The sequence below is a fragment of the Ailuropoda melanoleuca genome, chromosome 19 (genome assembly GCF_002007445.2).
Source record: "Ailuropoda melanoleuca isolate Jingjing chromosome 19, ASM200744v2, whole genome shotgun sequence".
Lineage (NCBI taxonomy): Eukaryota > Metazoa > Chordata > Mammalia > Carnivora > Ursidae > Ailuropoda > Ailuropoda melanoleuca.
In genome coordinates this window covers 4,919,121-4,936,933 of record NC_048236.1, presented here as the reverse complement: position 1 = coordinate 4,936,933, position 17,813 = coordinate 4,919,121, and positions in this window count along the sequence as shown.

Here is a 17,813-nt window from a genome sequence, read left to right as displayed (position 1 = left end):
ATATAACATTCATTCACTGTTTATGCTGAGCGCAAAGAAGTTAGAGATCCGTGAATTATCACGTTTGACCCACAGGATAACGGAATAAGGCAGACTCTATTATTATTCTCATATAATTGATAAGAAACCCAAGGCAAAGAGAGGGTACCTTATCGAGGCCACACAATTAATAAGAGGTGTACTCAGGCCTGACCAGTGCTCCGAATCACCAGTGTGAATTAATAACAATGGAATAAGTCCTATGAGTCTGGAATGTGTTTTTTACCCTATGTTTGAGTATTTGTGGCTGAAGCCGCAAAAGAGAACAGCTCTGAGTCAGGAGTCCTGGCTCTCATCTGGGCTCTACACCTGATTTGTTGTGTGACCTCTGCAAAGTCACAGCCCTTCTGAGGCTTTAGGTGTTTTAAATCTGTATATTAATGAGAGAAGAGGTTGACTGGATGATCTCTAGAGTCTTGACGTTTTGAAGTCCGGCCACCATGTCTCAGATTTACTGTAGAGCCACTGATTTAGGTTAAAGTCATGTCTGCCTGGTCACTTTTAGTTTATTCTTATTTTATTTTAATTTTTTTTGAGAGGGGGGGAGAGAGTGCGAGTGGGGAAGGGGCAGAGGGAGAGGGAAAGAGAATCTTAAGCACATTCCACGCACAGCGTAGAGCCCGTCGAGGGGCTCAATCTCACCACCCTGAGATCATGACCTGAGCTGAAATCAGGAGACAGATGTCCAACTGACTAAGCCACCCAGGTGCCCCCTGCCAGGTCGCTCTTAGAATGGGAATACTGCTACTACTACTGTTATTACTACCTCTTCTTTTTCTTCTCCTCTTCCTCCTCCTCCTCCTTCTTAACGATATAATGATTCAGTGGTTCTACACATTACTCAGTGCTCATGGATAAGTGTACTGTTAATCCCCTTTATCTATTTCACCCATCTCCCCACCCACCACCCCTCTGGCAACCATGTTTGTTCTCTGTATTTAAGAGTCTGATTTTTGTCTTTTGTTTGTTTTGTACCTTAAATTCGACATAGGAGCGAAATCAGGTGGTATTTGTCTTTCTCGGACTGACTTATCTCACTTAGCGTAATACCCTTTAGATCCATCCATGTGGTTGCAAATGGCAAGGTCTCATGCTTTTTTATGGCTGAGTAATATTCCACTGCAGGTATAGACCACCTCTTGTTTATCAGTTCAGCTATGGATGGACATGTGAGCTGCTTCCCTATCTTGGCTGTTGTAAATAATACTGCAGTAAACATAGGGGTGCATATATCTTTTTGAATTAGTGTTTTTTGGGTAAATACCCAATAGTGGAATTCCTGAATCATAAGGTATTTCTATTTTTAATGTTTTGAGGAACACGCATACTGGTTTCCACCAACAGTGCTGGGCGTGGAGCCTACTTGAGGTTCTCTCCCTCTCTCTCTTTGCCCCTGTCCTGCTTGCACCCCCCTCTCTAAATTAAACACGTAAATCTTTAAAAAATTTTTTAAAAATGAAGAAGACTAACTCAAATGATGGCCTGTCCTTAACAGTTTGATGTGAACTAGTCTGTAGTGCAGGTGCTCACAGGGGTGTCCGATGTTGGGGGAGCCCAGTTCAGCGAGGGGAAACTGAATGAGTACTCAAGTGGAGGACTCTCCGCGGTCACTGATGAGTTTCCTTATTTTAGATGTGTCAGTCAAATTCTATGAGACTTAATTTCCTCATCTCTGAATAATTGGGGTGTTAATATGCATGTTGCGAGGCTGTTGTCAGGAGAGGCACAGATAGCATAAAGCATGCGCTGCATACTGGAGTGCCTCATTGAAGGGCCTCAGGCAATGGGAGTCCTCACCCCTCACCCCCAGTGGAACAGACAGGCGGTAAAGGGAGGCAGTGCGTTTCTTAAGAAATCCTGCTCCTACTTCAGAGTGTTGTTGCTCAGGGCCACCCCTTAATAAGCATCATTTCTCTATCTTAGAAAGTAGTAGGTATTGGGAATATAAAAACACGTGGCACATTAAAAACCTTCCAAGATGTGAAACTCCAAGTATCCATTAGTAAATTACCCTCTTCCATGTAAAGAAGCTTCCGCGTCCCGTAACACAAAGTTTTAGGCTCGTCTTTTGTCATGTCATAAATAGGCCAAGTTTACTGTAAAGAAATAGTATGCCTAGGGTTGAGCAATCCTGGATCCCATTATTATGGGGTTATTGTTATGGCATCAAATAAATGTCAACAGAGTGACTTCCTACTCTGTGTTTGTGTGCATGCTGCCTCTGCCTTTAACATGTTCCCTGTCCTTGTGTTGTCAGCTGCCAGGTGTCCTATGTGGTAGGTTAAATTAATTAATTGAGTTGAAGATTTTTTTTTTAAGAAGCAGCCTTGAACTCAACTGAAGCTGTTTTTAAGTCCCTTAAAAAAGTGTACGATCATGAATGGTACTTTCTGGAAGCTAAAGAAAAGTTTCCAAAAATAGCTCAAACTTCCTGAAGTTCAGAATGCCCACAGAAAATATTTTCTATTATTAGTATGGAAAGGGACTTATTTTCCTACCTGATTTCCCCCTACACAGCCCACTTTGACATGGGGATGAAACTTGGGTTTCCTAAACTTTGGAATGCGTGCATGAGAAGATAGCGTAACAGTTAACAGTTGCTGTTGGACAAAAGAATTGTGTAGTTTGAGAGCTAGATCCTAGTTTTTATTCCTGTTGCCTTAGTTCTTTGTGGGAATAACTGCTTTGTTATTTCAGGTACTTGAGATATGCCTACTACAAAATATTACAAGTTCTTTGAGGGCATGGATCATGCCCTAATATTCCTCTTACGGTGTTGGGGATAAAGCAGAAGCAGTGTGGACTTGGCGTGAAAAGGCCTGGATCCTCACCCTGGCGCTGTCACTTCCCAGCTATGTAACCTTGAGCTTCCCATTGACCTACAGCTCTAGGAGCTGGCATCTGTTGAATGCCGCTCTTGTTCCAGACACTGTGCTCAGCACCCTGCATAGGTTCTCTCATTCAGTCCTTACAACAACTCCACCGTGTGGGTATTATCATCACTATTTACGGATGAGCACACCCTGAGAATCGGGGAATAAGGCACTCGCAGCTCATTCTCTGAACTGCAGTTTTCTTAGCTGTACACAATGAGGAAACGAATACTTGGTCTTTTCATCTTACAGAGTCGTGAGGATGAGATGCTGTGAGTCTGTGAATGTGCACTGAAAACTACAATGCCCTGCACAGAGGTTAAGGATGATTGCCACGGTGGGGACCACCCAAGAGATTAGTTACACTTGGGCCTGGGATGGCCCCAGGTCTGCTTGGGGAGGGAGGTCCACTGTGTATAAAATGCTTTTATAGAATACATGACAAAAACTGTATTTGCTGGCCCCGTTTATTGGTATTTAGTTTATGATGCCTGCTTTTGTTCAAGGGTAACTTACTTGTTGTCAATATCAAGACTTGACCAGACTGGGCCAGGAGGAGGCTGACCAGGCCATAGAAGTGGGTCCTGCTCGTGAAGGTGGGTGGAGTGGAGAACATGATTTACCGACAAGAGGTAACTGCCAGAGGGGTGTTTTAGTATCAACAGAGAAGGCTGAAAGTCAAAGCCAAGGTTGAGAAGGGCATAGGCATGGTGTGGAGTACAAGAAATCATCACCAGGGCTTAAGTGCGAGAGACAGGTGGGACATGGAATCTGCTTAAGAAGGCTAGAAATATTCCCCAGTGTCTCCTGAGGTCTGTCAACTTAGCAGGAAAACTAGAGACCTTCTGGCCTGGTTTTTTACAGTTTCTTTTTCTTAGACATATGTACTTTCTATAAAATTAAAAAAAAATTAAAACAGTAAAGGATAAAAAGACAAAATTAAAATCACATGTATTACCATGAGCAAACAATAATTACTATTAACATTTTGTTGTTTGTCCTTTCAGGTTTTTTTATATGCATTCCCAATGTAGAATTGGGATCGTACCTTGTATAGAATATTGCATTCTGCGCATTTCACCAAACATTTTAAATGACATTTCATGTAAAGTCAACAATCTTTGTGAATATTGTTTTCAGTATCTGCATAGCGTTCCCTTGTATGATTTTACCAAATTCATTTACCTTCCCCCCTATTGTTGAACATTTAGAAGATTCCCAATTAACCAAACTACCAAATTATTTTAACTCAAACAGATGGACCTTCTTAAGATTTTCTCTATATGTTGATGTTGCATTTAATTGTTTTTCCAGGAGGTTGTAGTAATTAACATTCCCACAGGTAGTACATTAGTCCTGCTTATAAGCACTCTTTTTAGGTGGAAGCGAGGGGTGGTTGGTATTAGTGCTTTCCAGAGAAAACCTTTACTCTGGAAATGTACCTGCTTAACAACTGCTCCAGGGAGGTTGGGCTTTTTTTTGTAGGAGTTGAGAATGTGTGGGTGGAGAGATCTGGTAGATTTTACATGCGAGAGTGTAGGAGGGTTGACTGTAGTGGATTCACTTTTCTCCCGGTGGTTCTGTTATCAGGGGCTTGGCATATGGTGCCATGGGCCGTGTGGCGCCGGAACCCTGGCAGCTGTCATTGCAGCCTCTTGAGTCACTAAAGCTGACTTAAACTAAGTAGAATAAGTGACCTCCGCTTAAGGGAGAACCGGTTCAGTTTGCCTTTAAATCCTGAAAAAAATGCACAGCAGGTTTGCATCCTTATTTGCTTGAGTTGGGTTTGACTATTCCCCTTCCACTGTTGGCAGGGCCTTTGGGGCAAACTTCAGACACTCATGTCTTTTTCACCTTCCAGGAAATGAAACACAATGCAGAGTAAACTATTTTGTATAAATAACGAGGATTTTCCATTGTAATCTGCTTAAAAATCACTTAAATGGTTATTATTCCAGAATTTTAATTTGATGATTAATCAGATTAGTCTTTCACAAAAAGTCTCTGCGTTCACTATTAGGCTATCATCAACCATATTGGCTATATTGACCAACTTATTGAGATAAACAGCCAGTTTGTATCATTTTCCCCCGTGAAATTTTCTGCAAGACAGGCTAAATGAATGGAATTCATTTTTTATTTTGACACCATTAAAGATAAAAGTCCAGTAATGGGGTCTTACCAGGACATGTCAAAGTCCAATTTATACGTCTCTCTTGAGGTTTAATAATTTGTCCAGAAAGAAATTATTTATATGATTATAGGTATCATGTGAATTTTGAAATGGAGAATGGTAAATTCAGATAAACTAATGGTAGTTCAAACAAAAATTTATATGCTCAAGGGCAAAGTCTCAGCTTTGACAAGATAAGTGAAAGCAAAGTATTAATTCATGAATATGTTAATTTTTTCCTGCTGTGTTGCATTAATGATATTCATTTGATCTTTTATGATGTAGGAACAGCCGTTTATAAAAAGGTTACATTTTGGTCAGGCAAGATACTCAGCAACTGATCTATCATGAATGTGTTTATTTGGTATCCTTTATTTTCTTATTTTTCTGTCTCTTGGTGATTTCTGTGCCACACACAGCCGTTGTTTAGCATTAAACTTGAAAATTTGACAAGGTGACATTTAGGTGAAGCTCTGAATTGGAATACTTGCTCGGTTGGATTTTCAAGGTGTACCTTCTAACCTTGCGTCTAAGCACTACAGTTCTTGGAGACCCCAAGGGGATGCTTGGCTCACATCTTGGATGTTGGTTTGGTTTCTGCCTTCTGGGGTATCATGGGTGGGGAGAGGGGATTCCTCGTTCTGGTCTGCAGCTGCACTGGGAGGGCTGGTGTCATTCTGGAGGACCAGGGAGGTTGGCACAGCCCCCACCTGTGTGCGGACCCGTTGGGAAAGGTTGTCTCCGGGTAGAGGTGAGATAAATGGTAAACCTGGACATCTCGCCTCGCCTCCCCTAAATGCAAGTTACTCTGATTCAATCCTTCCTTCAGGCTGTGTGAAAACTGTTCAGACCATTAAACCAGAAACTGAGGACGTTAAGAAATTTAGCATGGCTCTACGTAGGCTCAATTGTGTATTAGTGAAATTATTAATAGCTTACATGGGACATGGGACAGTCCGCAGTGATCCTGTGGGAGAACCCAGATGCGTGGTGTTGCCTGGGTGGTGCTCTGTTTTTTTCATGCTGCTTTTTATTAACCTAAACAGCTCCCGGGAAGACCCCAAGGCAGGTTCCGTAGGGATGACCCTGTTATTCATGAAATGGCCTTCAGCATCTCCGAATGTGGAAATCTCCAAACGTAGTGGATCCCCATGAAGCTTCTAGTTTTATTCTTTAAAATTGTTTTTTAAAAATGTCACATTTAAGTAGGGCTCTACTTTTTGCAAAGGCTCTTGTCTTGGGTGAGAAGGCCCAGTCGTATGCCATGCCTTCAGTGTTTCTTCTCGCCTTGAACAGAACCTCCTCTTCATGGGATCCCTGGGTGGCTCAGTTAGTTAAGCGTCTGCCTTTGGCTCAGGTCATGATCCCGGGGTCCTGGGATCGAGCCCTGCATCAGGCTCCTTGCTTAGCCGGGAGCCTGGTTTTCCCTCTGCCTGCTGCTACCCCTGCTTGTGCTCTCTCTCTGAAAAATAAATAAATAAAATCTTAAAAAAAAAAAAAAAGGAATCCTTTCCTCTTGTCGCGATGCTCTCACAGCCATACCTGGCTATTGTCTTACAACTCAGGCCAAGGTGTGCTACTGTGAGAAGGTTATTTTATCGGAACGAAATTAGAAGTACGTTAATGGGTATTCATGAAAACCAATCCTAGCTATTTTTATGACAGTATAAATTTCAAGGGCATATCGTTAAGGAAAGAAGATCCAAAGAATAATAAAGATTAGAGACATTCACCAACTAGTGTTTGGGGACTAGTTCCCAGTGTTTCTGGGAGGCTGATATGGTGGATTTCCCAAGAGAACCCAACAGCACCCGTTCTGCCCCACCTCCCATCAACCGTGAGCTCTCTTTCAGTTATTCTATTTCTAGAAGACTGATTCTAGATCATGACAGTCCTCCCTCTGACTTTGTTCAGAGACTTTTCCTTTAGACTCTGTCACCCCCATTCTTCTTCTCAGGACCCCTATCTCAGTGATCCAAAGGCTTTGAAAAGCTAAAATAATACTTTTTCCTTTCAAAAGAGTGGATAAACAAGTAAAGATATAGATAATCTTCTTCCTGCAAAAAAAAAAAAAAGAGGAAGTGATGTTCTGATGGTAGAATATAAACACTTAGCTAAAGGATAATTTTTTTAATGTAAAAAAGAAAAAAAACTTGTAGTCATTTGAAATCATCTAAATTTAAAAACATCTGGTAGAAATGGGTCATTATCTAGTGGTGACAGATCCTCCCTGAGACAGTCATTTTCTCTGTCAGATGTTTGTTTTGTTTTTTTTTTTTTAATTCAGTTTTAACTATTCTCCTCCCTGAGACAGTCATTTTCTCTGTCAGATTTTTTTTTTAATTCAGTTTTAACTATTCTTTTTTGATCAGGCTAGTCCTTCTAGTGATTTTCCAAAATTGTGTCTCTTTTTGCTTTTGGGTGTCTACTATTGAGATATTTGTTTTGTTTTTTAAGATTTTATTTATTCGAGGGGCGCCTGGCTGGCACAGCGGTTAAGCGTCTGCCTTCGGCTCAGGGCGTGATCCTGGCGATATGGGATCGAGCCCCACATCAGGCGCCTCTGCTGTGAGCCTGCTTCTTCCTCTCCACTCCCCCTGCTTGTGTTCCCTCTCTCGCTGGCTGTCTCTCTGTCAAATAAATAAATAAAATCTTTTTTAAAAAAAGATTTTATTTATTCGAGAGAGAGAGAATGAGCAATGGGGAGGGGCTGAGGGAGAGGGAGAAGCAGACTCCCTGCTGGGGGTGGGGGGCGACACGGGGCTCAATCCAAGGACCCTGGGATCATGACCTGAGCAGAAGGCAGATGCTTAACTGGCTGAGCCACCCAGGCGCCCTTGAGATACTTGTGTGCAGCCTTTACAGTATCCTACTCAGTGCTTAAGCCATTCATATTCCTCTTTTCTTAACCTAGGGTTGGCAGTGGCTTATTTTTAATCTACTAATACCATTATGAGGTTATTCCTCATATGTTGCAGAGCTTCTGTCTTGTCTGCTGTCAGTCATGTCAATGTGAACACTGCCAAATGTGCACATTCCTTTTCCTAATTACAAATTGACTTTTCTTATGGCTACTTATTAGTGAACCCCAGGAGACCAATAATAATCATTGAGACAGGGCTGCTGGAGACCAGATATTATTTGTTCAGTTTCCTATTCTAATAGATAATGAACCACTAAGTTGTTTATAAGTAAATCAAAAATCCTTATAATAAATAACAAACTCAAAAACAGTTGCATACGATTTGCAGATATAGAATGTTGTAGAAAAGCTACACATTATAATATCAAGATAAGAACCGTTTTTTTTTTTTTTTTTTTTTTAAAGATTTTATTTATTTATTTCACAGAGATAGAGACAGCCAGCGAGAGAGGGAACACAAGCAGGGGGAGTGGGAGAGGAAGAAGCAGGCTCACAGCAGAGGAGCCTGATGTGGGGCTCGATCCCATAACGCTGGGATCACGCCCTGAGCCGAAGGCAGACGCTTAACCGCTGTGCCACCCAGGCGCCCCAAGAACCGTTTTTAATGGGGCGCCTGGGTGGCGCAGTTGTTAGGCATCTGCCTTCGGCTCAGGGCGTGACCCCGGCGTTCTGGGATCGAGCCCCACATCAGGCTTCTCCACTGGGAGCCTGCTTCTCCCTCTCCCACTCTGCCTGCTTGTGTTCCCTCTCTCGCTGGCTGTCTCTCTCTGTCAAATAAACAAATAAAATCTTTAAAAAAAAAAAAAAGAACCATTTTTACTAATGAGAACTAATTTCGAGCACATTGCAAATGGTATAAAATTATAGGTGGACATTCTTCTGTTCCTGCTTCTTAACATTCTGGTCTTCCTTCAAGTTCCTTCTTTTCCAGATTTCCCCAAGCCCTGAGCCCTCAAAAGAGCCACTCTTTTTTTGAACCTGTATTTATGGCACATACATAAGCTAATCTTTATGTCTCATTCACTCATATATTCATTCATTCATTCATTCATTCATTCATTCACTCATATGTTCATTCATTCATTCGCTCATATGTTCATTCATTCACTCACACCTGTGCACCAGGTCTGTGCTGGCCACCGGGGTATGAAAGCCAGTAGAGTACAGTCCTTGTCTTCAGTGCAGTTAGAGTCCAGTAGACATGAAGCTTACTTGTTTATCTGGACCCCCTCTGCACACCAAGTTCCCTGAGGGCGAACTGCCTCTTCCCGTTGGTGCTGTGGCCCCGCTGTGCTCCTTACCACGGCCTGCCTGAGCCAGGCACTCAGTCAGGGGTAAAGTGAACCGATCATTTAAGTCCAGCCTAAATAATTCAGAAGCACAAGATTAATGATTCCAACACCTTGCAGTGTCTTTAATGCCTTTGTTCTCTTCGCATAATTGCTACTGGAAAAATAAGGAACTCCAAAGATAAGTGTGTCTGCTTTTACGTGCTGAGTCGAAAGGCCTTGTCTCAGAAGGTGGTCTAGTGTCTCATCCCCCTTCCACACCGAGGCCCAAAGATGGCCGGTGGTGGTGTCTGGACCTCCTGCAGGCAGACGTCGTAAAGGCTTCTGTCTCAAACTCAAATTATTTTGAAATGCTTCTGTTTTGGTAAGACAGTGTGTTCTTTCCCCCCTTTTTTCTTTTTGAGGCTGGGATGTGTGACTAAACAGAAATAATTGTGGCTATTGAGTACCTGTTAAGTAGCAGGCATCGGGCTAAGCGCTTGCCACATGTTATCACACATCGTCCCTGCACAGCCCTGTGAGCTAGCCTCTATTTTTATCCCTATTTTATTTAGAGGAGGGGGCTGAGGCTCCAGGAAGTGGAGTACCTCGCCTAAGGCCTTGCAGGTAAACACGTGGTGGAGCCAGGGGTCACCAGGGGCCCTTCTGCCTCTGCAGCCCATCACTCCTTGTCGCAGTGAGGCCTGTGGAGGCATTTGTGGGGGAGGGGCGTAGGACTTCTACATGGGAACGTTTAAATTTTGTGGGGTGTTTTATTTCGCTGATAATCGAAAGAATATTAGCCTATTCTGGATCCCCCAGATGACCATCTATTAATGAATAATAGTGCCATGTGATTTTGGTGCCTGAATTTATGTGTTTTTTTTTTTTAAGATTTTATTATTTATTCGACAGAGATAGAGACAGCCAGCGAGAGAGGGAGCACAAGCAGGGGGAGTGGGAGAGGAAGAAGCAGGCTCATAGCGGAGGAGCCTGATGTGGGGCTCGATCTCATAATGCCGGGATCACGCCCTGAGCCGAAGGCAGACGCTTAACCGCTGTGCCACCCAGGCGCCCCTGAATTTATGTTTTTATATCTAGTCACGTTGGTGCCCACTACTTTAGACGCTGTGGACTTACAGGAATGAATTGGTGGGCTTCTGGCATTTGCTGTAAGTGAAGGCACGTGAGGGTGTGGAGCACTGGTCCAGCGAGGTTTAGCTTTGCGGGGAATGAGGAACTGTGGGAGGACAGCCCTCCTTCAAGGTGGGTGGTAGGAGCATTCAGAATTCCAGAATGTCCGTGTTCCCGTTCTTAGTATGAGTCACAGTGAGAGTGGAGGGTCCTTTTAGCAAAACAGCGTCACCTGAATATCACATCAGTGTTGATCATTTGAATTGGATTTTTAAATTTTTTTAATGTTTTTTTATTATATCATGTTAGTCACCATACAGTACATCCTTAACATCTGATGTAAAGTTCGATGATTCATTAGTTGCGTATAACACCCAGTGCACCATGCAATACGTGCCCTCCTTACTACCCATCACCAGTCTATCCCATTCCCCCACCCCCTTTCCCTCTGAAGCCCTCAGTTTGTCTCAGGGTCCATAGTCTCTCATGTTTCATTCCCCCTTCTGATTACACCCCCTTTCTTTATCCCTTTCTTCCCCTACCGATCTCCCTAGTTCTTATGTTCCATAGATGAGGGAAACCATACGATAATTGTCCTTCTCTGCTTGACTTATTTCACTTAGCATTATCTCCTCCAGTGCCGTCCATGTTGCAGCAAATGTTGAGAACTCGTTCTTTCTGATAGCTGAGTAATATTCCATTGTATATATGGACCACAACTTCTTAATCCATTCATCTGTTGAAGGGCATCTCGGTTCCTTCCACGATTTAGCTATTGTGGACAATGCTGCTATGAACATTGGGGTGCATATGGCCCTTCTCTTCACTACATCTGTATCTTTGGGGTAAATACCCAGTAGTGCTGGTTCATAGGGTAGCTCAATTTTTAACTTTTTAAGGGACCTCCACACTATTTTCCAGAGTGGCTGTACCAACTTGCATTCCCACCAACAATGTAGGAGGGATCCCCTTTCTCCACATCCTCTCCAGCAATTGAATTGGATTTTTTTTTTAATTTCCTTTGTATTTGGTTAGAATGTGTAGTTGGCATGTGATGGTTTCAGAGGAATTGAAACCCTAAGAACTTAGTTTTCCGTTTGGACACATTGAAGTATTATCACAGTAAGCATGGTTTCAGTCAAAATTGGGATGGAGGCAGTATATATTTTTTTCCTGTAAAAAGTGGTCTGTACAGTTTTTGGATCCGAGCAAACTGAATTCCACCGCACTCCATAGTGAAAACTTCCAGAACAATGCTCCTCCACCCACCGGGGGTCTGGCCTTTAGAGGCGAGGCATTGACATTTCCTTTCAACCTGTCAACAGTATCTGGGAAGGTTAAGGTCTGACCTTAGAAGAAATTCTCCCTTGCTGTGGTTCTCCCCTGACTGGCCCTATCAATCAAGGTGCCTTTATGTTCTTTGCCACTCTTTGTCCTCACTCTGATAAGTGACAGCTGTGTCTGCCCATCAACTGTGGTTTATAATCATTTTCTCAGCACCACCAAGATTTGTGAATGCAAGTTAAGACGTAGTACCAGCCCCACCTAAGCAGAGAAGATGATGACAGTGTATTGAGATTGAAAAGGTTTCTGGTTCCAAAGGTCTTTCATTCTGTCCAAAATCATTAACATTCCTTGCTTTTTTGGGTAAAGAAAAGGAAAGCCCTGTTAAATGCAGACACTCAGAGAGGAGGTAACTTGTGACAATGTATTTATCTTTAGCTCTTTAGTATTGCTTCCGATGAATCCCTGGTAAGATTTTTGGAGCCCTGGAACAACGGCCAGTGAGTTGAGACACAGAGAGAGGAGAGGTTAATTTTATAGCACGTGGGCATGCAACGCGGCTTGTGGGCTGAGGTCTGGGAGGCTGGGAAGTAAATGCTGGCATAAGAGCAATGCCAACCTCGGGGAGCTTTGAGGAGCCTTTAAAAGAGAGGGCATTTTTTCCCCCTGTGTTCAATTTATTGTCCTTCCCTTATGTAAAATTTTAAGAAGGTTTCCCTACTTTAATAAAATGTATAGGAAAGTGTCAAGCAACCGTGAAGTGCCCCGTCAGTATTTGTGACTACTGTTATCACCGTTTGTGACTATTCCCTGACAACCTGCATGGTACAGAGAGAACGTTGCAAGGTGCAGATTGGGGGAAATCAGAGGAGCTGGGCTTTTCTCCTGGGTGGGCTGTGATTTCCCCACGCGAGATGGGGCCTTCCCTTACCCACTTTGGCCTCAGGTTTCTAGTTTATACCATTAAGGTGTTGGACAAATTTACAATCAAAGTTCCTGCCGGCTCTTTCATCCTTTGTATATTCTCGTCTTTGCAACAGATGATTATAGCATCCTTAGAATCTGTGTTTCATTAATAAGAATGGCCGTTTGTTATTATTTTTTTTAAATGCTCGTCTTGAAATGCGGGTCTCTTCTTAGGCAGGGGCTATGGAAATTCTTATTTTGGTCCTCTCTAATGATAAAGGTGTTCAGTAGCTTTCCAGGACTTCATTAGGAAGAGCTTGAACGAAAAGCTCATCAAATATTTCCATATGTTTAGAGTTAGACATTATATGGTAGGAGCTGTGGTCATTCCTTTCTCCAGCGTTATTTTTAGCTGTACTACCTTCTGCAAGAGTGCTTTCATCGTAAGGATGGCAAGATGGATGGATCCTAATTCCCAGCCAAGTCTTCAACTGACCTTGGGGAGAAAAGGATAGCACTGATATTGTAGGAATCATTAACTTCACCTTATTTTTATGCTTAGCGTCTCTTTTCAGTAGATAATATTTATTTTTATTATTAGGTAACACCTGTCTAGCTTTTATAATGTGCAAGGTGTTAAGACTTCTACCTGTAACATGACTTCGATCGTTACAATATCTCTATCCATTTTGGACAGTTGAAGAAACAGGCTTAAAGAGGTTAACCAACTTCCCCAAAGTCACACAGCTGATCAGTGGCTCAGCTGGGATTCAAAGCCAAGCCGTGGTGCTCCCGCATCTGTGCTTTTAATGCTATTTGACACCGGCTTTTATATGTATTACACAAAAATGTCATGGACTTAATTTTACCGTTTTTATGAATTGAGCCTTAAAGAGCTCACCGGTAATTTTATCCTTAAAAGAATCAACTACTGCTCAGAATTTTTGCCCCTGCTCTCCCATTTTGACTTGTATGCTAGTAAATAAGCCATTAGGAAACCCATAGAGTTCTTACAACGTTAAGTTCTAGAGTTGTAGAGGGGAGAGAGGAGGACTCTATCAAAGTAGAGATGCCACTGAGCATTTACTGTAGCCAAGGCTTTCTTTTGCTTCCTTTCTGTTTCATACTTTCATGACTTCAGTGGCACAGAGGCCTGCACCCATCATTCAATACAGATGTATTGAGTACAGAACCAACGTAAGGTAAGGAGCTCAAGCCGAAGGACCTCCCTGCCTCCAGGAGCCTTACAACCTATGAGGGCTGCCATGTTTTGTGATTCACCATTGTGTCTTGCCTGAGTGCCTTGCGTATAAGAAGCCCTCATGAAATATTATTGAAAGATTTGGATTGATCAGGTGACTGTTGATACCATTGTAGTTATGTTACTACTAGTATTCACCATGTTGTTTTCTACCTAATCATCAAAATAAATCTTTCATAAGCTTTATGGATCATTTATTTTAGTTGCATGGCACCATGTATATTTTAATTTATTTTTATTTTTTTTCTCATTATATTAAGATTCAGGAGATCTTCATTCTAGCTCCGATTCCGCTATCTAGCTGTGAGACATTGGGCAAATCATTGAACCACTCTGAGCCTGAGTTTTCTACTCTATAAAAATGGGAATTATAATAACTGCCGTGTGATCTCATAAGGCTGTGTGGAGGATCAGATAGGTTTGGGGATGACCGATGAAAAACATGAGTATTTTCAGCATCACCCATCAGGGCTTCCTCATTATCTGGTCCTGACACCTTAATGGTGTCACCTTGCCCATCTGCATACTTTTTCTTTGCTTTCAAATTTTAAAAAGGAGTCCATGAGAACACCTGTCAGACTAACATTGAAAAGGTAAAAGGGAAAGAAGACCCTTCTTGGTGACTGATGACATCCCCACTTGACTCTGAAAGCCATGAAATCACAGATCTTCGTTTTTCATTTTGCTTTGTTTTGCTCATCAAGAGCCTGGTAGACCCTCAATATTTGTTTGTCGAATGAAAAAAATGTAACTCTATTTTTTTATAATAATTTTTTAGTATATTATGTTAGTCACCATACAGTACATCCCTAGATTTTGATGTAAAGTTCCATGATTCATTACTTGCATATAATACCCAGTGCACTGTGCAATATGTGCCCTCCTTAATACTCATCACCAGCCTATCCCATTCACACACCCCCCTCCCCTCTAGCCCTCAGTTTGTTTCCCAGAGTCCATAGTCTCTCATGGTTCATTCCCCCTTCTGTTTACCCCCCCTTTCTTCTTCTCTTTCCTCTCCTACCGATCTTCCTACTTCTTATGTTCCATAAATGCGTGAAACCATATAATAATTATCTTTCTCTGCTTGACTTATTTCGCTTAGCATTATCTCCTCCAGTCCCATCCATGTTGCTGCAAATGTTGTGAAATCGTTCTTTTTGATGGCTGAGTAATATTCCATTGTATATGTGGACCACATCTTCTTTTTTTTTAATAATATTTTTTTGTTATATTATGTTAGTCACCATACAGTACATCCCTAGTTTTTGATGTAGTGTTCCACGATTCATTACTTGCGTATAACACCCAGTGCAAATGTAACTCTTGACCCGCCAGTGTTGGTTCATGGAATCAAAGAGCCATCCTGCTCTGTACCAGAGCAGAAATAGCAGTCATCATCAGACGCGGGAGAGTACAGCATTTCAACAACTCTGTTTTCAAGTAATTCAGAAACTAACCAGAGTGGAGGGAGAGAAGTGATTTAGCAAAATAAATATCAAGCTGAAATAAGTAAAGACTGAGTTCCAGTTGTTTTGCCTGTTTGAAGAGAAATGAAGCCTTGAAAATCATCCTTAATTTCCCTTCAAGTGGATTGACCCTGGAGAAGTAAGGTGGAAATAGAAACCTGCTCTCGTCTCCTTTCAAAAAAATTAAAAAAATAAAAATAAAAATAAAGCACCCCCACCCAAGCTCCACGGACTTAACAATTCACTGCCTGCTTGAAGTTAAAAACAAGCTACTAATTGTTACTGTCAAGGAGTTAGCTTGGGCAGAAAATGACTTTTAAACTACCAGAAGCGGGTTCAAATGAGTATTTTTTGAAAAAAAAGGTCAAGAGATGCTTTTATGACATCCTTGCTTCTGACTTCTGCAGAAGTAGGAGATAACATGCAGCTGGTACAGGCTTTCTCCTTAACTAATAGTCATAGAGTCCTAAAAAAGGGTCCTCAGTCATGTGCAGAGTGACGTCACCTCCAACCTGATTTCCAGGTGACCAGTTGTTACCAAGTGGTTATTGACCTCCCTCTAGGACACGTACTATCTGCTGGGGGTGAAATGTGGGCCCAAACTGTGTTCTTTCCATGGTCAGATGGGGCTGCTTCCTGTAGGAATGTGGGGTGAAGCAGAGATAAAAGAACTTTTTCAAGCTAAACTGGTTGGGGGTAAATGATGCCAGGGCCAAGGAGGGAATGCTCAAGTCAGGAATGGCACTGTATTCTTAGGCTGTTTTGATGTTACTCAACCTTGAAGAACACTGATGCCTGTCAGGGCTTTCTGGGGATTTTTTGAAAGTTGTTTTAACATCAACTTCAATGAAATAAAGGATTTTCAGGTGTTTACCTGGACCAAGAGGAAACATTTCCAAAGCTTCTGGGAGATTCTTATGCAGAGAAACAGGAAAGTCATTTTAATCTGGTATTTGTCAGCAATTGAAGAAAACACCTAAACAAATCCTTGGAAATCCCCACTAGTGTCTGAAAGAACTCCCTGCTTTACAAAAAAAAAAAAAAAAGCATTTAAACCATAAGACAGATATGTTCACCTAGAGAAAAACAAGTCTTGACTTTCTCTCAAGGATACAGTAGGACTTTGGCATATCATTTCTGGAAAGAAGTTTCTGTACGGTCTACTGCCTGTTTTCCTTTCCCAGCTGCTCGCTCCTTCATCCTATACAATTTATCTTTTGTTCCTCTTTTTTGTAGCTGTCCTTTTAAAGGTCGTGGAACCCCTAATCTGGAAACCAAGAAGCCTTTAGCTTCCCCTTGTACATAGCATGAATGCCATTGACCATTCTTCCCTTCTTGAAACCCATTCCCTTTGCTTCTGTGAGGTTTTTTAAAAAAAGTTTTCCTGATTCCCCGTCTTATCTATCTCCACCCATTTCTTGCTTTTCCAATCTACCATCACTTACTGTATTAGCCAGCTCAGGCTGCCAAAACAATCTACCACAGACTGAGTGGCTTAAACAATAGAAATTTATTTCTCACAGTTTTGGAGGCTGAGAAGCCCAAGATTAAGGTGCTGGCCTGTTCTTTTCTTGGTGAGAGCTCTCTTCCTGGTGTGCAGACAGCTGCCTTCTCACTGTGTCCTTCCATGACCTCTTCTTTATGCCTGTGTGGAGAGAAAGAGAAATATTCCTCTTCTTACAAAGTTACCAGTCCTATCAGATTAGGGCCTCATCCTTATGACCCCAGTTAACTTTAATTTTCTTCTAAAGGGCCCTTCTACAAATATAGTCACGTATTGGGAGTTAGGTTTCAAATATATGAAGTGGGGGGGAGACACAATTCAGTCCATGATATTCTGCTCCTGGTCCCCAAAATTCATGTTCCTCTCACATGCAAAATACATTCAGTCCACCCCAATAGCCCCCAGAACCTTAACTCATTCAAGCATCAACTCTAAAGTCTAAAATCCAGAGTCTCATCTAAGTCAGAGAGGGGGTGAGACTGGAACTCACATCATCCTGAGGCAGAATTCCTCACCAGCTGTGAACCTGTGAAATCAGACACATTATGTGTTTCCAAAATACAATGGTGGGACAGGCATAGGTTAAACAGTCCCATCTCAGAAGGGAGAAACCAGAAGAAAGAAAGAGGTGATAGGTCCCAAGCAAGTTTAAAAGCTAACAAGGCAAACTCCATGACATCTTAAGGTTCAAGAATGATCCTCTTTGGTTCTGCCCTGCAGGCCCACTGGGGTGTCAGAGCCACCCGCATGACTCTGTGGGATGGCCCTGTCCCTTTGGCCCCATGGGGTGCCGTCCCCTCACCTTTCTGGGAGGGCCTCCCCCGTGTGGCTCTGTGCCCAGGCCAAGCCCCCTGAAGCCGAGTAGGAAGCAGCTCTTCCTACTTGGACCGGAGTGGGGAGTGGTAGCCCTATGATCTCTGAATCATCTTTGGGGTCTTTCTTCCCTTTTCTCAAAGGATAAAGCATGTTCATTGCATTC